This window comes from Hermetia illucens, chromosome 2 (genome assembly GCF_905115235.1).
Source record: "Hermetia illucens chromosome 2, iHerIll2.2.curated.20191125, whole genome shotgun sequence".
Classification (NCBI taxonomy): Eukaryota; Metazoa; Arthropoda; class Insecta; order Diptera; family Stratiomyidae; genus Hermetia; species Hermetia illucens.
The window spans coordinates 152,393,734-152,419,356 of NC_051850.1; the positions used below are offsets into that span (position 1 = coordinate 152,393,734).

General features: G+C 37.2%; 1 protein-coding gene and 1 long non-coding RNA gene across 4 annotated transcripts in view; one reads left to right on the plus strand and one right to left on the minus strand.

The window, feature by feature from the left end:
- LOC119648057 (translation initiation factor IF-2-like) overlaps positions 1–25,623 on the plus strand; it is a 63,651-nt gene that overhangs the window by 6,457 nt on the left and 31,571 nt on the right. The window lies entirely within an intron of this gene.
- Positions 3,325–3,801, minus strand: LOC119648059. Its single transcript, XR_005249010.1, has 3 exons — positions 3,717–3,801; positions 3,548–3,652; positions 3,325–3,494 (listed from the first exon to the last, which is right to left on the minus strand). It is a non-coding gene; the product is annotated as an uncharacterized LOC119648059 (long non-coding RNA).

A 25,623-nucleotide genomic window follows, 5' to 3' on the forward strand; every position in this document is an offset into this window, starting at 1 on the left:
GGGCAGACAAACATCGTTGGTAATGAAGGTACTGACGGAAAATCGAAGTAGGGGGCCCCAAAACAATATGAGGAAAAAGAGCAAATGGCCCTCGAAGCAGACGGCCTCCTCAGGCTTAAAGTATCGATCCTTCGGGAAGTTATTCACGAAAAAAGAATCTGCAGGTCCTCCGCCTTCGGGAGACATTTTCCATTTGAAATTTAAGTCTAGAAGTTTGAGTCGATCTTCAGAAGACCGATGGAACCAGGGCAAGAATTTGTCCATCACTCATCTGTTTCAAAAGTAGCGCAAATCATAACTCGTCTTAGGTAAAAGTTATGAAAATTGAACAAAATTGCTTGGTTTTCTGCTACTAGTTAAAAAAAACATGAGAAGATTGGAGGTCGGAAGCCAATAATCTATGGAAGTATGTATGAAATGGACTTTCATTTGTTAAATTTTGTACTTAAGGGGGTCATCCCGGGCGAAGGCCGTTTTTTCACTTTTTCTGGAAATTTTTTGTGAAAAACTGGATAGAGAAACAAATACGCTTTTTCACCATATATTATATTTATTAATATCTTGAGCATGCGTAATATTTTTTCTGCCCGATAACATAGTTCATTATTGAAATACAGACCAATTTATACACTCATCTCCAATAAAGGTCTTTGTCTGCTGCTAGAGGGCGCTGTGATCATCTTAAAAAAGTAAAAGGCATTTTAATGTGCAGACTTAACTACAGTCCGCAAACTAGGATTATTAAAAAATATTAAAAGCTAAATTTTTGGCGCCGTGTTAATCTTTTTTGTGTGAATTCTGGTGAATAAAAGAAACTACTTAATGAATCGTAATTATCCTAGTTTGCGGACCGTAGAAATATTTTCTGAATAAGTCGTGAAAATTTCGAAGAATTTCGTTGGATAGATTTTGGGCTATGGTGGCAACAGATTTTCAATATGCACTTTCGAGAAAAACGCATTTAAAAAGTAGAATGTGATTTTTAGCCATAAAATCTTAACTGATCATTAATCTGCTATACCCAGTCCATAAACCTTAGATTTCTTCAAGAAACACATGTACAGCCTTGGCTTCAATTCTTGTCTTTTTAGTGAAGTCATTCGAACGTCATTCTGACCGACAAATATGCGCTTTATTACGGCGATCGACATAAATCTGGCATGTCACTTATTACGTGTTTAACACTATAATTTCCGGAAGACTCCGAATATCAAAAAATCACTTTGCCCATATATTCTTCAATATATCTAGATACAATTGACGCTAAAAAAAATCGATTCAGTGGATCCGACACACGTTATTCGTATTTACGGGGAATCTTATGAAGGCAGGATTTAAAAATATTTCGATGTCGTAAGCTGTTCGAAGACTAAAAGTTTGCTAACTACTGTAGTTTTGGAGTCGCAAAAATTTAATAGCAATCCATTTCAATTAATAATTTGTGGTTCTTTTCACCAATGCTTCAGTCGACCTCCGACTTCGGTTCTTAGTTTCAATGAAGTGGAGCTATGTATATTGTGATAAACAGAAGATGGGAAAAAAAACATACGCCCCACTAGAGCAAAGATCAGATCTAGTCGTATCTAAGTGCAAACCCATCAAAATGCTCACCGCTACGTAAATCCAGACCATTTTACTAGTTAATTTGAGAAGATGTCCAGAGTACTTGCCACTTTGATCTCTTTTATATCACAGTTATTCAAGAAGATTTTCAAGCAAAAACTTAGCTTTCTGAAGGAAGTATGAATGTGAACTCATGACCAATCCGCAAGTACGGATGCGAATCCCACAATATTCCTTGTTTTGTATCACGAACAGATCGATTTAACATATCTGCAGAAAGAGGTGGTTTCCGGGATACATTAAAATTCTATTATTCTTATCTCCACTTTTTCGTTGACTTTCACCGTTTTAAATCATTTAGGCAAATCGTTTCATCAAATTCATTCTAAATTTCTGCTTTTGCCAAATACCAGTTTGATATTTTTATAAATTCTATTCTACATCAATTCTGTATAATCCTTCAATCGAAATTCTACTTTATGTGAAGACTTACTCGATAAGATCCGTTGGATAGGATACTCTAACATAATTTCATTTACGCTCAATTGAACTTGTTGAATTTTAACCATATTCTTCACTGCTCAATGTCTCACCATCCATCTAGTTGCCTATAATACCAGCAATAGCATAATACCACTGACAAGTGTAATGAAATGTGAATGAATACTGTTTACGTTAGCTTAGTATCGATAACTTCAGGAAAGTCATGAATTGGAAAAAGAATTTATTAGAATTGAATTTTGAATGGAAAAATTATAAAATTTCAATGTTCCTTTTATGTTTGATTCAAGTGTGGAATTGAGAAACTATGTAGAAGTTGAATGTAGAAAAATAAATAGAATGCTTAAGGAGATGTGATATGTGGAGCAGATCGACGGAATAACGGGCGTCCTATTTTGGCTATGAGACTAGCAGATCTTACCAAAATTTGGAACCATTATTCTTACAATATTTACTCATATTGGATGAAAGAATTGTACATTGAAGGTAATAACAAATGCAAAATGTCGACCAATTTTTATAAGTAACGTCGATGTACAAATGTTTACATTTTCGCCCTAAAACGATTAGCGTTTTACGTTATGAACCTATTTGGACGGATGAGAAATTGACAGTCTTTAGTCACTTTAAAAGCCAAGGAGATTCTAGCTAACATTCATTCTAAAATAATGATATTGCCGTAATGACAACGTCCATTTTTTCATTCTAAATTCAAAACGTCCAGCAAATAAGATAAGAAAATTTTCCCATCCTTCAATCTTTTTTTGATGGCCCACCAAGCATCTTCAAAATCACAACTTCCTTATTGACTTCTGCGAAAATAAAGTAACCCAAATTGGTTCCCAGGTAGTTAATTCCAAAATACAGTTTTGCATATATTACTGTAGGAAAAATATTTTGTGTCATTAAGAGATGAGAGTAAATACTCATTTGCGAAAACCATTTAACCATGGGGTGCTATCATATATAAAGAATAAATTTTATGAAACGGTTGGTTGGATTTTACCGATATTTTTAATATACTCCACAATGGAGTAAGACATTCCACGCGAATATTTATTTAACCTTAAATTTCTGGGAAATATAAATATTTCTGATATTACGTTATTGTGATTATAGTGAATTTCTAGATGGATACGTGATGATAAATATAATATATAATAAAACCACATAACAGCACGTAACAGATGTAATTTAAACTGAATCGAGGGACGACAATATCTATTTCTTATTTTAATGAACAAATAGATAAAAATTGAATTAAATCGAATTAAATGTCAGTATGCATCTGGCTCACTGAATCTGAAAATAATAATTCTGTCCTCACGTTAAGCCTTCGTGCACCCCATCCTAATGAAGATGAATTCAATTTTCTTTAACCTTTTTGAGAAGTTACTGCCAAATTACTGACCAATACAAGCAATTCACTACTGAAAATAAAGTTACCAAAAAATCTATAATTATGCAAAATACGAGTACATACATTTCTTTGGACTTTCCAGTTGCAAATATCTTTCAAAGAACCCTCGTTTTAAGTATTCATTACACGTTTATTTTCATTCACTGGATTTGTTCTATTTTCCTGCTGCTATTAGGAGAAGACATTTTAGTATTCGCAATTGGTTCTGGATACTAATATAATAGGTTGCTACCGTAGTTCTCGGTGATGATGATTAAGAATTTCAGATGCTATTCAGGACAGTCAATGATCTCATCAATTTTGTTGGTACTGTAAATAAATGTAAATGAGGGTTTTAATTGATGATATGGAACTCTCATTTAAATTGGAAAATCGGTTTATTTGATTGAAGAGACAAAAGTAATAGATGAAAATTACTTTAAAGTTTTTTCAGCAGTAATTCCTCAAAAGGCTTGGTAAAATTAAAAGTTTAAAAACAAGAAACTGAATTGATTTACAAGATGGTATTCAAAATTTCGCACATATTGAATTACAATTGCATTGTGACCGTATTGCAAAAGTAAATGCATTTATTTCCGTTCAATTTTTTATGATAAACAAAAAAAAAGAAAAAAATCCACGCCGTCGAAATGCCTAGTATATTCAGATTATTTATTTATTTTTGCCAACTAGTAAGAAGCTTATTTTTTCTATTGATACCTTAAGGCAAAACTAAATTAAGCTAATAAATCTATAGATAAGTTTACTATGTGATCTCTGTTAGAAGTTCATTCAATAGTTCTTTTTGAAATTCTTAAGCGGATAATTGCACTACTATTAGTGATGTCTTTGCACCAGCTTACATGACTAGAGTGGGTAATAATCCGCCAATTTCGCAAATACTTTTCAAGACAAAAGTGGACACCAAAATAATCCGGGGATTTTCTAACCATTAGATGGTTAGCATTTGTCAAAATATCTGATCTAAATGCCATTAAGGTGGACACGCCTGATTTCTATTTGTATTTTTATACAAAATAATGGACCATTTCCATCTTTTTTTCAAAGACGCAATGCATACTTTTTGGAATGGCTTGGGAATATTTAATCATATTTCGATAGAACTTTTCTCTTTGTCAGTTGTAAAAATTTCTTGTTTAATTACTGTCATTATTTTTTTTTTGAAAATTAATCGTAGACAATGAATTTTATCAAATAGAATTATCAAATTACTAGAATATTATTTTAACTATTATACTTGAAAGAAGAACATTTTAGAAGTGCTAGTGGATTTGTAGAACAATGTTAACAGTGTTAACAGTTATCCAGTTATGATAGTTTTAATCTGCATTTACTATAGAAAGAAACATTTCTCCATTTAAAATTATGAAAAAATCAAAAACGCTTTTATCACCCCAAGATAATTTTATAGCTTGTGAAATACTTTTTACCCTTTCAAAATTTTCTATTTAACTTATTCCTTTGAAATACTGAAAAGAGTTGCATTGTTAAAATGAAAAGCACGCATCTCTTAGTTATATCTGATACCCACTCTAAGGGCTCATCATCTATTATGGAAAAAATAATATCAATAAGTGGACAAGTAGATAATGACAATATTGATTGATTAATGAGGGCGAGTTTTCTGGAATTAAAATGTTCTTCCCCAGATTAACTGGATACAACAGTGAGACCCGTCAATATATTAGTGCTTAATATGTTTCATTCGTTCATACAACAACTCTTCTTGGTTGCCTCATCTGCCATTGTGACCGCTGACCACGGCGTTAGTGTTGGGGCGCCTAAATTCCTAATTTTTAGTCCCGGGGAAAATTTTGGTTAATACTGACGTTTTCCCCTTTTGTGAAGTTGACGTATAATAGTTGACCAGTTGAAGTTTATCCGCATAAGACGTTTCTACCATACTGTGAGAAATGTAAGAACCATGCTGTTTCCTTTTAATATATTTGCCCTGGGTTACCAATACCACATTATTCGCCTCTCTGAAATGTGGATGAACGCTAAGGGTTTGGATTCTGAGCTCCTTAAAAGCTACATTGTCTTTTGCTATGATAGAGCCATTTTGAACAGACCAAATCTCTCTATTATTATTACTATTATTATTACCCTACGACTCTCTCCGCTCAACCCAAGTTGAGCCATCTTGACTATATTAGGAGAATATGGGAGCGGAGAATATCTTAACTCTCAAGTTGTCAGGAAGCCTCCTAAGGTCAACTTTTGGAAAACCAATATCGAAAGTCTGCATTCAGCCCTGGCAACTATCAACTGCGATCTTATCCTCACCTGTTTAAAGTCCTCCGTTTAAAGTGCTTACCGTTATCGTTATCGATTATCGCTTATTTGATTGAGTGCGGCCTCCACGACATTTTCTGAAATAGCCCTAGCTTATTGGAAACAGGATGTGCTTTCGCGGAACACAAAAGTTTATTTCCAATCTGGGATTGCGAAGTTATGTCGGTGCTATAACGACCGTTCCTCCTACTATAGTAGAGGGTGGACTAACCTTTCTACTTTCGTTCCCTTCAGAATGCTGAGCTCAATATTTAACTGGATTCTAGCAATTCTGAATTTAAGAATTAGCTATAACGGAATAATTTGAATGAAACCTATATTATCAATAGGGGTGGGGGTGCCACTATCCGTCAGGATAACCCTGTGACTCTGTAATGCTGTAACATTTTCCTCGAATACTCCACGACAAAAGCACATTTTTACGTTCCCTGTTCTGTTCTAATTAACCTTCATCCGTCCCTCGTATCAATTTGATACGAATCGCTACTTTCACGTTCTGCATTTTGTAGTAATATTAATATTTTGACCTGCTTTTTTGGCCCAAGGAATATTTTTATGAAATTCATTAGATAATATATTTCCTTCTTTTCTATTTTTCACCCAATTGGCACAATAAAAAAAGTCACGTAAAAGCTCCTCGCGTATCAAATTGATACTACGTAATGTTATGTGTTCGGAACAGAGGTACAGTACCGACATTTGTTTTCTTGTAGCTATCAAACGAACACAGTTCTGTCTGCTTGCCAAGCGTAAGCAGCGCCATAGCGGTTATGCGTTTTGAAAATTTTGTGTTCACTTTCGCGTTTTATTGTCGAAATGTCGAAATTATTTGATTTCGATCCTCGTGAAGACGACGAGGAAGAAAGTGATTTTGATCCATTTGAAACTAGTAGTGACGACGAAGAATATTTACCAGAACCGGGTGAAAATGATGAAAGTAGTGAATATGAGTCAGACGACGATGTTGTAGATAATGAACCACAGCAACATGAAACTACTTGTTCTGAACCGAAGGAGTTTGTGTTATCGAAAGATGGAAAATATTGTTATTATTTCGAGCCGCCGCCACAATTGCCGAATAGATCTAATGCTTCATTTGCTCTACATGAAACACCTGGTAAATTTTTCTTCATATTCTACTTCTTCTTGTTATGCTTGTGTGCTTGAACAGGTCCAACTTTGTTTGCGTCGTCACGATGTACTGATATTTTGTCGTCTTTTCTATTATTCATGGAACCAATCGAAAAGACAATAGTTGAAATGACAAATTTATATGGATCTCGAAAATACAAGGAACTTTGGTTACCAGTTGATATTGCTTCTTTGCTTGCTTGGTTTGCTAATATTAGCTGGCGTGTACAGATCGCATGGGCAATGTATAAATGAATTGTGGGATGACCAAACAGGACCACCAATCTTCCGCGCCACAATGACTTTGAAAAAATTCAAACTAATAAATGAATGCATTCGTTGCGATGACAAAGAACAGAGAAAGGGAATTCGATCAAGAGATAAATTGGCACCAATACGAAACGTTTACGACAAATGGGTGAATCGATTGAAAATGAGTTACACTGTTGGAAAAAACGTTACAGTAGATGAACAACTTGTACCATTTCGCGGTCGCTGCCCATTTACACAATATATACCATCAAAACCGCATAAATACGGTATCAAAATATGGTGTTTGTGCGATGCAAGTACATATTATGCTTGGAATCTTCAAGTATATACGGGTCGCGATCGAAATTGTAAAGCAGAAGTAAATCAAGGCCAAAGAGTTGTTCTGACTCTAAGCAATCAACTGAGTTGTCGTAACATCACAACAGATAATTTTTTTACTTCACGGTAGTTGGCCCTAGAATTGAAAAAGAAACAAAACAAGTTGATTGGAACGATCAGAAAAAATCGAAAAGAAATTCCACCATTGCTGCTGCAAATGAAAAACAAACCAGTATATCATTCCGAATTTGTGTTCGATCATGATTTGCGCAGCACAATGGTCTCTTACGTACCAAAAAAGAATCGTTTTGTCACTCTATTTAGTACACTTCATGACCAGAAAAGTGTGGCTAACGACGAACAAAAAAAGCCGGAAATTATTCGATTCTATAATGCGACGAAAGGTGGTGTTGATTCTCTAGATAAACTCGTAGGCACTTATCGCTGCAAACGCAAGGTGAATCGTTGGCCATTAGCCCTTTTCTGTAACATCCTTGATACTTCAGCATACAACAGTTTCGTAATATTTATTCATCTCAACGCAGATTGGAAATATGAGAAAAAAAAGTATCGCCGTCGCTTGTACTTAGTGGAGCTCGGAAAGCAATTAGTTACACCATATATTGCGAACAGAAAAACTCGTCCTCGAACACCAAATGCAAATGCTGTTATAGATGAAATTCAGAATATTTCATCAAGATCATCATCACCAACGACATCAACATCAGCAGCGCCAACATCAACGACAAACGCATCGCAAAAATCGAATTTACCAAATTCTCAAAAACTCACGCATGCTCCGTCAGCAGGAAAACGAAGTCGTTGTGCACATTGCGAATATAAAAACAACAAAAATTTATACGGCAATCGCTGTGATAAGTGTATAACTTATGTTTGCAATGCACATCATTTCAAACTATGCACAAACTGCATTGATAAACTATCATTTAATTCATTTTTTCATTTTTTACATTTCGGGATTGAAAGTTTTTTGCGAAAATCGACTTTTTTTTAATAAATACTTATGAACTGAATTCAATTTTTTTTAAATAAAATATTTTCGAAATATTTTATTATTTATTTTATTTTTCCAAATAAAAATAAATAAAAATGCATGAAACACGTCTACTTTCTATGGGGTATCAATTTGATACGCGAGGAACTTTAATGTGTGGGGAAATGAGGGACGGATGAAGGTTAAACACTTTTCAATGTACGTTCGAATATTCACCCTGTCGTAAGCAGGAACCATTTGATTCCTAGTGGTCTTGGTCTAATCATTCACTCTAAACAGATCATACCCTCTTCTTTAGTTCTTACGATCTGCATTAATTGGATAATTTCACTGCGCAATGACGCGGTATATCTCAAACGTGAAGCTTATTATCCTTTTCTGAACTTAGAATTTTCTTGTGGAAAATTTTAACCACGTTGAAATGCGTCACGAAAGGTTTTGAATAGTTTTCTTTCGTCTACTGAGTGAAAATGGGTCCTGCAATGAAACCAGGTTTTGTTTGTATTTTTTCAGTCTAGGGAATCTCCTTGGGAGTTTGTGCTGTCCTCTCTTATTCTAGTCTATGAAATTACCCTAACTAGCATATTTGCATTTTTAGAGTGGTTCTATAGCCAGCTTTTCTGGTAATGAAAATGAATAAGAATAAAAAGAAAAATCTCGATGGTCAAATATTGACTCCGATTACCTCATCTTGGAGTAACTTTGATTTAATCTATGTCGATCGATACTATCAGCCGAGGTTCCAGATTATCCAACCGTTTTCTCAATGCTTTCTATCTCTTAAATTATATAGTCATTATTTATGATTTAATAGTCCATAATATTCTGGGACATGTTACTGTAATTTGGACCAATGGCAATGGTAGTAATTGTCTTTCATTCCACTCAGTTCAATGAAAGATCAGTCACTCTCTTTAGTTGAAAAACCGTATTATCTTCATAGTTTTGTCTGAGGACTGTTTTGTCTAAGTGCGCATAGTCACGGTATCGGTATGGACCTATTGGAGAGCAACTTACTTCCAGTTTTTCCGGTCATGAACCTAGCGTCCAAGTATCTCAAAACAAATGCAGACGATTTACAATTTCATCCAGGGCAGAGCTTGATACAACTCATTAGACGCTGCTTCATCTCTGCCCTATCTCCCTCTATCTTTACAACACTGAAAATCTGTATACGAATAATTCTATCTACATATTCTAAAATACATATGTAGTCTCGTCCCAGCTTATAGTGCCCAAACTCATAATGCTTTTGAATGACCCCTGGCAGAGTTCTTCCATTATATATTCCTCACACATGGATTTATATGTTGAGTGGCTATCGACCGTCGTTTGGTCCTATGGTCTTATCTATGTAATTTACGAAAACAACATCCCTACTATTCTATGAAAGAACATTTTATCGGTGTTTCCATGCAAAAATGGAATAAATAGGCAACAAACAAGAGGCATTCATAATATCACTTACGACAACTATGTTTAATGGAGCTAGTCTGTGCACCTTTTGCATCAAAGTGTTAACAGATGTCTATATTTCCAAGGAAATTCTATCCAGACCGTTTTTTCATTAGGACGAAATCTGGTTTGGCTACAGAAACTTTGGACGAGTTAAATTTATGGTAGTGGATAAATAGCAGGGGACATCAGAGGAAAGCACGGGAGACAGCACAGAAAGAAAGCGGACGTTCTGGGCAGTTCAAGGATGCAACGTGTCATTGCTGAATCAAAAACACTCCATGGAAAATACCCTTTACTTAGTGCAAGTTGACAATAGCGACGTTTGTACCAAACTTTCCTTTGTTATGGTTTATGTTATGTTTTTTAAAAGGGACCAATTTTTTGGAATGTTGGAGATAATCGTAATAATTTCTACTACATATTTTAAAATAGAAACGCAACGGCATACAAAGATCATGAAATTACGAAATATAACACAGTCTTCCCATTTGCTGGCATTGATTTTGTTTTTGGACTTAGGTCTTCTTAAATTCTCTAGCGTTATCAAAAACTTTACCATCGTCACCGGCGCAACAACCGGTATCCGGTCTAGGCATGTCTTAATAAGGAACTCCAGATATCCCGATTTTGTGCCGGGGTCCACCAATTCGATATCCCTAAAAGCTGTCTGGCGTCCTGACCTACGCCATCGCTCTACCTTAGGCAGGGTCTGCCTCGTCTACTTTTTATACCATAAATATTGCCTTTACAGACTTTCCGGGCTGGATCATCCTCATCCATACGGATTAAGTGTCCCGCCCACCGCAGCCTGTTGAGCCGGATTTTATCCACCACCAGACGATCGCTCATAGATTTCGTCGTTATGTAGGCTGCGAAATTGCCCATCATCATGTAGCGGGCCGAAAAGTTCTTCTTCTCCCAAACGCAGCCAAGAGTTCGCAATTTTTTTTCCTAAGAACCTGAGAAATACATAAGGACTGGCAAGATCATAGTCTTGTACAGTAAGAGCTTTAACCCCATGGTGAGACGTTTCGAGCGAAACAATGTTTGTAAGCTGAAATAGGCTCTGTTGGCTGACAACAACCGTGCGCGGACTTCATCGTCGTAACTGTTATCGGTTGTGATTTTCGACCCTTGATAGGAGAAATTATCAACGGTCTCAAAGTTGTAGTTTCCTATATTTATTCTTCCCGTTTGACTAGGGCGGTTCTTCCTATGTTGTGGATATCGTCAACATAGGCCAGTAGTTAGGTAGACATAAAGAGAATCGTACCCGTCGCATTTACGTCAGCATCAGGGGTCACTTTCTCCAGTGCCAAGTTAAAGAGGACGCATGATAGGGCCTCTCCTTGTCGTAGACCGTTGTTGATATCGAATGGTCTTGAAAGTGATCCTGTTGCTTTTATCCAGCCTCGCACATTGATCAGGTTCAGCCTAGTAAGTCTTATCAATTTGGTCGGGATACCGAATTCTCTCATAGCCGTGTACACTTTTACCCTGGCTATGCTATCATAGGCGGCTTTAAAGTCGATGAAAAGACGGTGAAACTGATATCCATATTCCAACAGTCTTTCCATCGCCTGCCGTAGAGGGAAAATCTGATCTGTTGGTGATTTTCCTGGAGTGAAGCCTCTTTCGTATGGGGCAATGATGGCGTGGACGTATGGGGCTATCCGGCCTAGCAAGATAGGGAGAATATCTTATAGATGGTACTCAGCAACGTGATAACTCTATAATTGCTGCATTGCGTGATATCTCCCTTTTTATGTATGAGACAGATAATGCCTCTTTGCCAGTCGTCAGGCATTGATTCGCCGTCCCACACCTTGAGCACAAGTTGATGAACCCCTTGGTGTAATTGGTCGCCTCCATATTTGATCAATTCGGCTGCGATTCCATCGGCTCCTAGCGACTTATGATTTTTAAGCCGATGAATTACACGGACTGTTTCTTCTGTATTTGGTGGTGGCAGTATTTGTCCGTCGCTTTGAGATGGCGAGATCTCCAACTCGTCGATGTTCTGTTTGTTCAGTAGTTCATCAAAGTACTCAACCCATCGCTCCAATATGCCCATTCCGTCGGAAATCAGATTTCACTTTTTGTCTCGGCTGGATGAGCATCGAGGTGTATAAAGCTTCATCCTGCTGACTAGTTGGCAAAACTTCCACGCCTAGTGCGGTTTCTCCCTGTACTTTTTGAGTTCACAGACTTGTTGGTTCTCCCAGGCTTCCTTTTTCCGTCTGTGAAGTCGCTTCTCCGGTCGGGGGAGTTCATGATAAGTCTCTGCACGTGCCCGCGTTCTTTGAGAATCCAACACCACTCGGTATGCAGCATTCTTCCGTTCCGTTGCTAGCTTACATTCATCGCCAAACCATCTTGAAGATCTCTGTTGACTGCGGTTATTGCGGCATCCATTTCCCTCTTATAGGTGCTGCAGAGGGCTGTGTTGTGGATGGCTTCAGTGTTAACTAACACCTGATTGTCAGAGGGGATTCTGGGTGGTGTTGTTATTCGAGCTCGGAGCACCATGCCAACGAGATAGTGATCCGAGTCTATATTGGCTCCCCTATATGTTCAAATCTTCCTCAAGACTGAAAGGTGGCGACGTTCGATCAACACGTGGTCGATTTGGTTGAAAGTGGTCCCGTCTGGAGAGGCCCACGTATGTTTGTTGATCTTTTTCCGCGCAAACCAGGTACATCCGAAAACCATTTCGTGTGACACTGCTAATTTAATAATCCGCAGTCCGTTATCATTTGTATTTGGATGTAAGCTATGCGAGCCAACGTATCGCCAGAATAGGGGCTCCGTCTCTACTTGGATGTTAAACAAAAACTTCATAACCCCTTAACTCATCCGTTTAATTTCTCCTGTTAACTCGATTCTATATACGGCATCCACGTATTCTCTTCTTATTGTTGTGTTTCCTCATATTTCAATTGTCATGAAACTTTGGTCTTAATATCTTCACATTATTGCTTTCTGGTGATAAACCTACAACAGCAGGTAAAGCGGGAATCCAAACAAAAACATCCGTAATCAAACTACGATTCGAAGTTCCAGCCACGTCCATCGCCAGCGTTAATATCATGTCTTCGAAACACAGGTTGCCCGCTTAAATCCTTTGGTTTATTCCAACCTTACTGGTGTCAATTCTATGAAGGTTACTTTCGTATTGGCATGTTCTATTAATATTGCTGTGATGATAAAATTGTTATCCCCAGTGAGAAAGAATAAACTCTTTTTAAGGATTTCACAGCTAATCATTTCCAACAAAATATACTTTTTGTTCTTATTATGAAGAATCCTTACAGTATGAATATAATATAATTACGCATTTAAAACTTTTCATCAAATCATTAAACGGTTTCCTAACGGAAAACTAAATTTGGAAAGTGCATTTCAAGGCTAGCTCTTAGTTTTTTCTATCCAAACTTTTCGCCATACTTTTAAGCCAATTCACTCAAATGTAAGTACAGCATATAAATGAGCCACTGAACAATTGCATACAACCTGGGTTATAATATGACAACGCGTATCAATACAATAGATTGAAATTTCGACACAGTTTAATGGACATCTATAGCTTTTTCCTAAGTTTTGATTATGTTCATTGAAGGTGGGCATGAAAATAAATGTATGTAACTATGTAGATAGAAGTTACTTGTTAATATTTCGTAATTTCTTTGACATTTCTTGGAAGACTTTTGTATATTTCAACATGTTGTTTTATATAAATAATTGCTTTAAGTTTTCCAGTAGTCATACTCTTCGGATACAAAACGGAATGAAAAGATATTTATGCAAATAAATCTGTTTACTCATTTAATTTTAACAATGAAATTAAAATCGCTATGCAGATTCCTTCTTTTGTAAGGTGCCGAAAACGACCTGCTTAAACTTCATAATTATTCACCTTTCCATCCATCCCATATGAAATGTTCTGGAAGAAATAGATTCAGCGCTTCTCTCTGTTCTAGGCATGACTGATTGAAATCTATCCAACTTCCATTTACGCATATGAAGCCAATTGATAAGAAAAAAAAGCCAACAATTTTTTTTTTGACTCATCTTCACCAAACCATTGGAGTGTATCCTCCTCTGAATATAAATCAGACATCAACCATTCGGGGTTTAGTGATGCGTGAAGATTTTTGTGACGCGATCGCCACAAAGCTACTTGGTATGTCGGCATACGAGCACTTTGGTACGGCATTTATTTGATAGCATGCATCCATCAAAACAGTTAAGATCAAGTTCATGTATTCGTCTCATAAGCCCTGGCGATTGGCACGATTCTACGATCATTTGCACATATCATATGTAATCGTTTACAGTTATGATGTGTGTTTACCGCATGAAGTTGAAATTGATCGAATGTGCATGAACGATATTTGAAGCTGAGTAATATGCAGGCTTAATTGCATACTATCATGCCCAATTACTGTTTTCGTCTTGGAGTCAGATATCTAGTATCTAGCGTAGGTTCTAATCAGTGGTTTATAACTTCTTGTTAAGAGCGAGCTGTGTTGCTCTCTACTACAGTGAAACGTTGGCTTTGCGCTTCTAAAAAAGAACTCCATAGATGTATCCATTTGCCAAAATAACATAAAGATGGATTGATCTACTCAAATTTCACAAAAAAGCTATTATCGTCAGGACTCCATTATATTCAAACACCTTACAACGAGTCACGGCCAATAAATAGCAAACGCTTCCTTATTCTATCGCCACAGGTCATTTAATATTCAAATTTTAGGCAGTTATATTATCTAATCCGATTGTCTGTTCGCTGCCAGTCATAAACTATAAAAATGAATTCTGCGTTCATAAACAGCTCGCAGCTATCCGGCTCATTCCCAATGGCCTATATATTCCCAATACTATAAAACAGCGCATGGTATCATATCGGATAGTGGGATTGAGATCTCTATAATTTGCTTCATATAATATATAAACTGCCGCGATGGTGATTGCCAAGACATATAGCTGCCACTTTACACATCGTCGAATATTGTATTATAATGAATCTTTCCTAAAGACGACATATTGAAATTAACCGTAAATGGACTTCTCGATAATGATACGCTTTTTCTCTGTAGAATCTTCTCCAAAATACTTTTTGGGTCTACCACCAAGAAAGTCTGATATCATCGAGAATTTTGGAGAGAGTTCATTGACTGAACAAGCGACGAGCCGGCAGACTACCGACCGTAGAATCTTGCAATATGTAAGACGAAGGAAATTTGCATATTATTCGTATTAGTAGTCATTTGCCAAAATTCGGCAATTTTCGTTTATTTCTGGGTTTTCTGGCTCCGGTAACGAGTATTTTGGTGGTTTTTATTGCTCCTTGCCAATGGAATTTTATTGACATGATACTAAACTTTCTACATAATACTTAGGATGTGTACGATGTGCATTGCACATTGAACCCTACCTTTCGAATTGTGAAAAAAGTGCAATAAATTTAGTCAATTTTAATTGGAAATAAAAAAAAAGTTACTGGCTTAAATCTTTTGTTGCATGGGAATTGTTTACCTATGTTGGGTCGAGTAAAATTAAAGCTTAGTTTCTTATGCTTAATATTGTGAGATTCTGGTATATGTTAACACCTGTATTTATATGTTTCTGGGATCTTTGGGAGAATCGCAATTTATATGATTTTCGAACTATAATGGACTTTATGTGTGTACATATTTGTCTCGAGACTTGAGTTGGTTTTCTTACGAATATTTTCTTTTTGATTTCAAATAAATTCACCGATTTGTTTTCTTAAGGAATAGATCTAATTAAAACTAGAATAAAAGCGACATAGTGGATGCAACAATTAATGAATGGACAATTCATTAGATGAATTTGGAAACTTGCTCCATTTTCCTTATAAGCTTCTAATTGCGTGAGAGGTTAACAAGAAAATACGATTCTAGACTACTGTAAAAGGGATCTGAAATCTAATATATGTTAGCTCTAATAATAAATTTCAGTTTTTTGTTTCAAAGGTGTTTATTTTAGATATACTTTTTGGGATTCCAATTAATTTGCATCGATATATCTTTATGCGGTGGCTCCTTGAAATGACAGCTCGCGGCCAAATATATCGTTTTAATCTACGTTTCTCCTATGTTTAAAAAAAAAACTACTTTGAAAATTCTTATGCATCTTAGATACTGCTTCTACGCATTTGACTTTTAAGATGTAATCCAACGGGATGTTTATTTCATCTGCAATATCTGCACTTTTGGTAGGAACTGCTTAGGTATGGTGAGTTCCTTCAAGGAAATTATTGTCTGAATAGACAACCTAAATCTAGGTCGGGGATACTTGTCAATAGGGGACTCACTACTTCTTGATATGGCTTTTAGCATTGTAGAAAATGGAATCATATCAGAATAAGCGAAAATATTGAGTTACCAAAATTATTAAGGACTAATTCATTATTATTTATTTTTCAATATTGCATGGAGACTGTATATCATACAGAGACTGTATATCATCATCATCACCGGCCCAACAACCGGTATCCGGTCTAGGCCTGCCTTAATAAGGAACTCCACATATCCCGGTTTTACGCCGAGGTCCACCAAATCGATATCTCTAATAGCTGCTTGACGTCCTGGCCCAAGCCATCGCTCCATCTCAGGCAGGTTCTTTTTTTTTTCTACCATAGATATTACCCTTATAGACTTTTCGGGCTGGATCATTCTCATACGGATTAAGTGACCCGCCCACCATAACCTATTGAGCCGGATATTATCCACAACCAAACCGTCGTGGTATCGCCCACAGATTTTATCGTTTTGTAGGCTACCAAGAATTCGCAATTTTTTTTGTCAAGAACCCAAGTCTCCGAGGACTACATAAGGATTGGCAAGATCATAGTCTTGACAATAAGAGCTTTGACCCTGTGGTGGGACGTTTCAAGCGAATCAGTTTTTATAAGCTGAAATAGGCTCTGTTGGCTGCCAACAACCGTGCACGGATTTCATCGTCATAGCTGTTATCGGTTGTGATTTTCGACCCTAGATAGGAGAAATTATCAATGGTCTTAAAGTTGTAGTCTCCTATATTTATTCTTCCTGTTTCACCAATGCAGTCTGATGTTGCTGGTTGGTTGGTTTTTGGTGCTGCCATTGCCTTCGTTTTCTCTTCATTGATGTGCAGCCCAGAATCTCGCGCCGCCTGCTCGATCTGAATGAAGGCAGTTTGTACGTCTTGGGTGGTACTTCCCTTGATGTGGATATCGTCAGCATAGGCCAGTAGTTAGGTGGACTTAAAGAGGATCGTACCCCTTGCGTTTACCTCAGCATCACGGATCACTTTCTCCAGCATCAGGTTGAAGAGAACGCATGATAGGATATCCCCTTGTCGTAGACTGTTGTTGATGTCGAATGGTCTTGATGGTCTTGCTGATTTTATCTGGCCTCGCACATTGATCAGGGTCAACCTAGTCAGTCTTATTAATTTCATCGGAATACCAAATTCTTTCATGGCCGTTTTACCCTATGCTATCATAGGCGGCTTTAAAGTTGATGAAAAGATAGTGCAACTGATGTCCATATTCCAACAGTTTTTTCACCGCTTGCCGCAGAGGGAAAGTGTAAGCAACCAATATTAAACTGCTATAGCAGCATGATAAACTTTAGATAATAGCTAGTTTTCATCACTTAATTAAGGTTAAAATTTCTAGAAATCCTACGTAGGTTACTAGTGCAGCAAAGCTCAAATTGAGCAGCTTCAAATTAAATCCGAATTCATTATCGTGACTTTCGGAAGAGCAACCAAATTCCAAGAAGCAAATGGAACTGCTTGATATAAGGTTTAAGGCAAATTTTTAAAACTTCATTGCCATCTTTGAGCGAGCGGAGCTGATTTCTGACTGCATACCGGCGTAAATACCGGCGTCGAATTGCTCCTCACTCGATACACTTTCAGGCTTGTATTCATAAAACGCGGCTTTTGAAGGACGCGGCCTTGCCTTTAACTCTCTATCAACTTTCCGGAACAGTTGCGCTCGGTCGAACCGGTTTTTCTTCGTGCAGACATTTTTCAGCATTCTCGGTATTCAAGGCTCAAATATATAATTTTCTGTAACATCCAGTAATAGGGCAAACGTATGAAAAGCTTTATATTCCTTTACAAATGGAATAGGAAAATGCAATGTAAACACGTTTTAATGGATATTTCTGTGCAGTTGCACTAAGTTGAAAGAGGAGTCTTTGCTCTTTCTTCGTCGTTGGTACAATTCAACGCTGGATCCTCTTTTGATCAACCATTTACTTCCTGCCTATTATACTTTCCTTTTGTCGCTTTACTTAGCAACTCAGGAAGCTACATTGGATTCTAGGTACTTCCTCTCGGGTCATTTACCGAAACAATAATTAAATTCGTGCAAATCTGGGCTTATCTGTTTGGATGCCGTAAATAGATCAGTAGTGTTGCATTGGATTTGTCAAATATAGACTTATGCTGCGTGTATTTCCCACCAATCACTCTATGTTTCACAACGAAGAAGAAAGGTTATTCTTAAGAACAAATCAGGTCAATTAAATTGGTGTCCTGCATCATTTGCCTTCATCCTTTTCACTCATCTATGTTGTCGAAACAAATATAATCAAAGATGAGGAAAAAAGAAGAAGTGAACCTTATGTGATCTAAAGGTTGAAAACTCTAATCAACAATGACGAAGGAAAGGTAGCTCTTACAGCATCGATGCAAAAACCTTTCAGCCCTTAGGTTTTCTTAGGAGGCTTAGACCTTACGAAGAATACCAGGCAAACTGACGAGACAAGGCAACCCAATGAATATGGGTTACCGAAATGTCTTTCAGCTTTCTCGAGAACAAGAAAAACAGAATTGAAAACTCTACTCCACTAGGCAGGATAAGAATGGTATGGAGGAATATTTACTTCATAGCGATGAAACGTAGAACTGTTGATATTATGTAAATGATTGATTTATGTAAATAAATGCCAGGAAAGGCCTAGCCGCGAAAAAAGTTGAAAAGCTGATTTGATCTTTTTCGACAATTCGAATTCTGGATCCAGCTCCACCTTAGTGAAGCTTGGAAGTTTAGGATTGGGCACCATTTTTAATATTAACCATGGTGGTGTGGAGAATGACCATCTCTTATTCTATATGGTTCGTCATTTTTTAACAGTTTACAAACCAATATGAATCGCACAGTGCTAACCAGTTATTGGTAAAATCCATTTGCTTCTAGGCAGTCTTTTACCTTGTATTCAGCATAATTTAATACCTTTATTATCCTCCTTTCAAATTTCGACTCATCCATCCCATCATATCACACCAAAACACTTTAAATATTAATTGATAAACGATTATTTTAATTTTTGTTTCGAAATGTTTAATCACAAAAAAGATACCTTTTAAATTTCTGGAAACTCTGAAAACTTTTCAATTTTAATATTGAAATTTTCCAATCTTCATAAATGATCATTAACCTTTTTTGTTGTATTCTCCATACATTGGGTGGTTCGGTTATATACCTGCCATGCCATATATTAGCAAATGCATTTTTAGCGTTTGTCTCGCGCAACTGCAGTGACTTTATATATGCAAGTATTGCTGCGAGCATTTTTGGTTTTTGGTTGTCGGTATGCGTAAAGCCAATTCTCGGAAAGTTTGGAGCGCGGAGAATCGGTAATGACTGCCACTCGTAGTCCATGGTGACAAAGTTCTCGTATTGTTGACCAGAATGTGTATTCCAGCAACTGATTTGCTATTACCGTCGCCCGCAGTCATGTGTAAAACGTAAATGAAAAAGGGAGACCAAAAATTGCTGAATATTGTCATCATGTGTGCTGGTGCGGTGTGTGCGACCTTCGCAGTCAACTTCACCGTCTTTGTAAGTTATTGGGATAGCTCTGCGTTCTGGGCAAACTTTGAACAACAAAGATGGTCCTTCACCATCGCTTCATCCGATTAAGTCATTACATATTACGCGCTTAGGACATAAGATAATTACTGAGTACCAACGCTAACCGGACAAATTCTGCGATAGTGGTCAATGCTCATTGGCGTAGTTTCCTACCCTTTTTATCCCCCCTCCTCTTCATTACTTGCCTATTACCACAAATTCTAACCGCAACAAATTTCCAGCCATTTTAACTTAAGAAGGCCGTAGCTTTCTATGCTGCTACCTTTTGTGAGCATAGACATTGCCGTGATTGCCTTCTGAACAATAAAAGTGATCATGGCGCTCAATGGGGGTTCACGAAATATCTATAGCTCTCCTAGCTACGATACTGTAATCTTCTATCTGATAGACCTTGCAATGGAAATGTCTGCATGGTATAAGCTGCAATGCAGTTGTCGCCTTCTGTTAAAATGTGAGCTATTCACTACCACTTCTGCCTTCTAATTAACACACCAACTCAATTCTTCTTCCGAAATTCTCTCGGCTACGTGACACTGACGAAGCGGTGGAGGCAGGTGGTCATGAAAGCTTGAAGTCTTCTCATGTGCGGCTCCCATATAACACATGGGGAACATTGGCGCGCAACAACCTTTCGGACTTTAGACAAACCATCGAAGGGGTGTTATGTGGTGGAAACGATTAATTGTTTGAAATAATAAACAACTTGTTTTTCCTTATTCGCTAGTGTTGATATTTTTATTTTTGCAAATACCGATATTTCGGGAACCACTTGTTCCCTTCATCAGTGCTGACAAGTGTAAAAATATCAACACTAGCGAATAAGAAAAAACAATTTTTTTATTATTTCATCGAAGAGGGATTTAGCATTATTAATGCAACATCCTCCGAAATTTTATCTCGATGCAGCACGTGATATTTTGCGTCATCATACATATATCACCCTGATATTAGGCATTAGTTTCTCCGCAATGCCTCCCCTGCGTGGAGTATTCCAGAAGCAGCCCCTGTTGACCTTATCGAACGCCTTCTTGTAAATCGATCAAGACCAGCTCTAAATTCCATACAGCGTTCCAAAATGTTGGTTTCTAGCGATCAAGCGTTTATTGCCTCATCCCCAGCATTTAGGGAGGAGGAAACTGCATCCAATGAACTCTTATAGTAGCTAGTTTTCAGCTGTGTAGCTAATCGGTGTGAATTGATCCCATTATATGCTTTTACCACGTGCATCCGTTAATAATTTAAAATTTAGCTCAGTCTAACAAAATATAGTATATATTTGGACGTTTTGTTGAGAGCAACATATTATTTCGGCCCACCGAAAGTGTCAACTGTTGAGGCTGTTGTTCTTATTCAATGAAGGGACGAATGATAATAGAAGCCATCGGATGCTCGTGGCAAACTACGGCGATGACGCTCCATTGTTGTATACTTAAGTGCTCTGTTTTATTGCCACTCGGCAACGGTGTTGACGCTTCCGAGAGGGTAATTTCGAATTGTAGGACAAAGAGTGCCCAGATCAACCGAAAAAGTTTGAAAATTCAACCTTGTATACACAAAATCAATGAAAACTGGCAAACAGGCTCGACGTTACCCAGCAAACCATCTCCATGGACGAAATCCACGTAGGACGCCTATCAATGACGAATTGCAGATGGAGTGGAAGCATCTATGAGTTGTTGCTTCGAGAGAAAGTCGTTTTCGTATCGGATCGTGACCGGAAACGAGAAATAAGTCCACTTCAAATAGGTTTTAACCCAAAAAGTTATGTTGTCACCGGCGAGTCCTTTACAGTGGCGCCAAGATTCAGTCGCTTCGTTCAGAAAGCGATGGTGTTCATCTGCTACGAAAAGTGAGAGTTGTGTACCAAGCCCTTCTGAGACGCGATCAGACTTTCACGCCTGACCATTTGGTAGCTCGTCAACTTTAACCATACGTTCATTGAAGAAATGCCAGTATGGGCACGGAGGCACGACAAGGATTTTTCACAGCAGAATAATACCCCAGCCCTGTCAATGACTTTTTTGAAAAACATCATTCCCTCCCATGATTCAAAATCTCGGTCTATCTGACTCCTACTTATTGTCGCCATTTCACTACGAACGAGGAAGGCGAATAATGGGTTGATGGGCGAGTGGCATTCAAACAAAAGTTCTTTTTTAAGATGAAGTTTGTAACTTAGGCGATCGATGGTGGAACGGTGCCTAGGGTCCTTCCAGGAAGTGAAATAAACACCTCTATTTAACTAATTCAAACAGGCGTTGAGAGAGTTCATTACAGTCATAGTTTGGCCGCATTCCTGATAGTTTTTCAAATGTACTCTCGAAATCAAAAATGGAGGCGTGGCTTCTAGCAAGTGTCTACCAGTCAACCGATCGTCGGAGTCAGCATGTGAATGCCTGCGTGTTTGTGTTGTGTTGTGGAACTATCTGAAATCTTTAGCTTTAGTTTGTTCTTAGTTTTCCTTTTAATTGGAGTCCTAAAACCATTCAAGGTATCAACGATTTGAAACTGGCTTATCGCATAGACTATGCCAAATTAATTTCGATTTGCTTGTTCTACTCACTATTATCTCTTTGATATTTTATTTTATCGTACAGCAATTATGTTACTTACTACACATTTGGCAATATACTTTTGTAAGTTCCATTCACCTCTTTTATTCGTGCATTTTTAAATAAACTCTTCAAACTCAATATCAAGGCGGTGATGTCAATATCAAGCGCCTCTCGTGCATTCACCTTGATCTAATTCCACTTCATCTAAATATAGTAGACCAATAGTCTCGTGAATCCTCCACAAATGGCAGAGAAAGTGACTTAAATCTTATATTTATTGCTCTCTAACCAGTTTTACATTCTAATTAGTTTCAAAATTATTCTATAGCTTTCATCGTTTCTATGTTATTGCTTTAAAATGATTCCTAATCTACCATGAACCTGTGCTAATTGAAAAAAAAACCATATCATTGATATTAAGGTAAATTAACAGGAATTTAAATATTTGGGGAGCGATTCGTCGAGTCGTTTCAATTTGCAATCTTTTTATAAATGGGACTCAATTTCCACTGACATACAGATTTTCAGAACCAGATTGGAATGATAAATAGAGAAATAAAAATTTGAATTTTGTTTTATAGGAGAAGATACCGTATTCCTTGTGCCAGATAGTTTTGATTGTGAACCAGTAGCCTTCTTTATGAATTTGTCGTATCTTTTTCTAAACTTGATAAACGATTAAAATGCATAAAAAGGAAAAAACACTGGATGGCTTTATTTTTGTTATTCATTAGGCAGCAAATGACACATTGAAGATAAATGAAATAAAAGGAGCAGATTTATCTGGGTATTTTTCTACGTTGAAATTTGCATAATAAACAGAAAAAGAATATCTTTCTTGCTCGTGAGATAAAAACATTCTGATTTATAACAATTCCTTTTGGATAAACAGCATCATTGTCCATTATTGATATTAATAGCTCGCATATCATAAGGCTTTATATCAAAGTCAGCTGATACATAGAGTTCGTTGACCTAGTGCATTACCCTGAATTTATGTTTAATACAAAATAATTCAAAATTATTATCAACTTTGTTAACATGATTCTTATCGCATGTTTTTATGCATATTTCGAGCAGTTTTGTTGGGAAATAATTGCACGTTCAAACTTTTTTAACATCAATTTAAAAGATGAACACTTACTAGCATTTCTGCATAACTTCGCTTTATCGAAAAGAGCCTCACCTCAATCAAGATTTATGCCCATCATTAAATGCAGTTTAAGTGACAAAACGTGCATATAATGGCCTCTGGCCATAAATAAATATTTGGTCTCAAAGTTCACCCAATTAAAATTTTTGAACTCAGTAGGGAGAACTGCGAAAATGTACTTCTAGAAATTTATGTAGTACTAAATTGTCAACCCAATGACAAATTGCTGCTTCATAAAAATTTAAGGTACAAATACATGTTTATCTTTAGATGATTTCAGAAAGTTGATTTTTCCGTAGTTGGTTTCTGCAGCAGTTTCTTGACCTTTGTGGAAAGACTGACAGGAAAGCATTATGTTCACGTGGTGTTTGTTATTCGATTATAGTTTCTTCTAAGGTATCTCCTAACTTATGAAGGAATTACTTGCCACGTCACATACATTAAAAGGAACATCATTTTCAATTCTGATTTTGAATATATAATTTTGTCGGAGCAGTGAGTTTATTCGGTTTATGTCCCCACACATCCTTACTTCAAATAAAATGTCCGTACCCCCGTGGCCCCAATTCGGGATCTCCGTTGGATATACTATTAGCTACTGTTGTCTTCGGCGCTCTGGTGGTATGAACTGGTATTCGGGTTGTAACCCTGAAACACAATGCCGCTCTCTTTTCGAGGTAGGCTACTTCAAAAGAGTTCATTGGGGATTTTCGCCTTCATCTCTAGGTAGAAACTACGGAATCTTAAATCAAATGGGGGCCAATCTCACAAAAAGGTCCTGTGGTTCTGCTGTCAATTTTCTGAGGCAAGCCTGAACAGTGATTACGTCAAATTTGTGCTTCCGGGCGTACATTGTTTATAAGCTTTGGGGAGACCATACAATATGTATTGTGATTTCCGAATCCATAGAAATCAGACATTTGAGCTCCTATAATTATGGACATGTTTCCTCGACAGTATAAATGTTGACAGTACAACATGGGATGACGCTTTTCCTAAGTCAACGAGGTAGTTTCAAACTCTCAGTAAAAATCTTTAAAGATCCAGGGAAAGTCAAAGTCGTTCTGTAGAGTAGACTTTTCATTAGAATTGACGAGGTTTTAACTAGCTTACTCCATTCTTCATAGTTGACCTAGTTGGAAACCTTTCTTATTACGAACTCCTCATTAAAAGTGTGACGAGACAATAGTGCTGAAATGTTTCTATTGGCCCAGTTGTGTCATTGTAAAAGACGATATGTGGTTTCGGCAGAGGCAGGCATTGAACCAACGAAGACGAAAATCACACATCTAAGCATGACCGAAACAAGTTTTCTTGTTTAGGGATTGGAAGATTCTAAGTCCACACGAACCCATAAGTGGTCTTTTTGAAAAGGAGTCTATAGATAAAAAAATATGAGAGAATATTTCATATTTCAGACTCACAAAAAAACGGGAGAGTATTTCACCCCAATTGAATAACAAAGTTGGCAGCAGATGAAAGGATGAAAGCAAGATGTAGCCAGGGGAGAAGTAAATATTCCTGCTCGTATATGATGATCCCCAGATGTAAAGTTCTCATGGTTTAATGAGAATCTGTTTTTGGAGAATTGAGCCGGGAGGCGACTAAATTCCTTAAAAGGCGATTGAAAGGGATAGAAAGTTGTATGCTTTTATGCTAGCGAAATGTAAACAAGCCCGCGGTTAAGAGAGACTTCACGGCTGCGACCTTTGGCAATCGAAAACGATTTCTGATTGGACGACTAATGGCTTTGTTCAGGGAAAAGACAGCTCATAAGACGTTGTCTCACCTCTACCCTGAGAGCAGTGTGACTGAAAGCGGTTGGAAGTATTGGTCACCCCCTTATATATATTTACATCTGGTGCGAAAATCATCCTGATCAGGTCAAAACTTGGCCGGCACACTTTTTTTTAGGTATGGCGGAATCTTGACTACTTGAATAGAATTTTTCTCCCACTTTTGTGGTTGGGGTCCATGAGCTAAACACGTTTTTTTTAAAAAAAGGAAGCATTTCACTACAATTTTGAACCGTTTAAAATC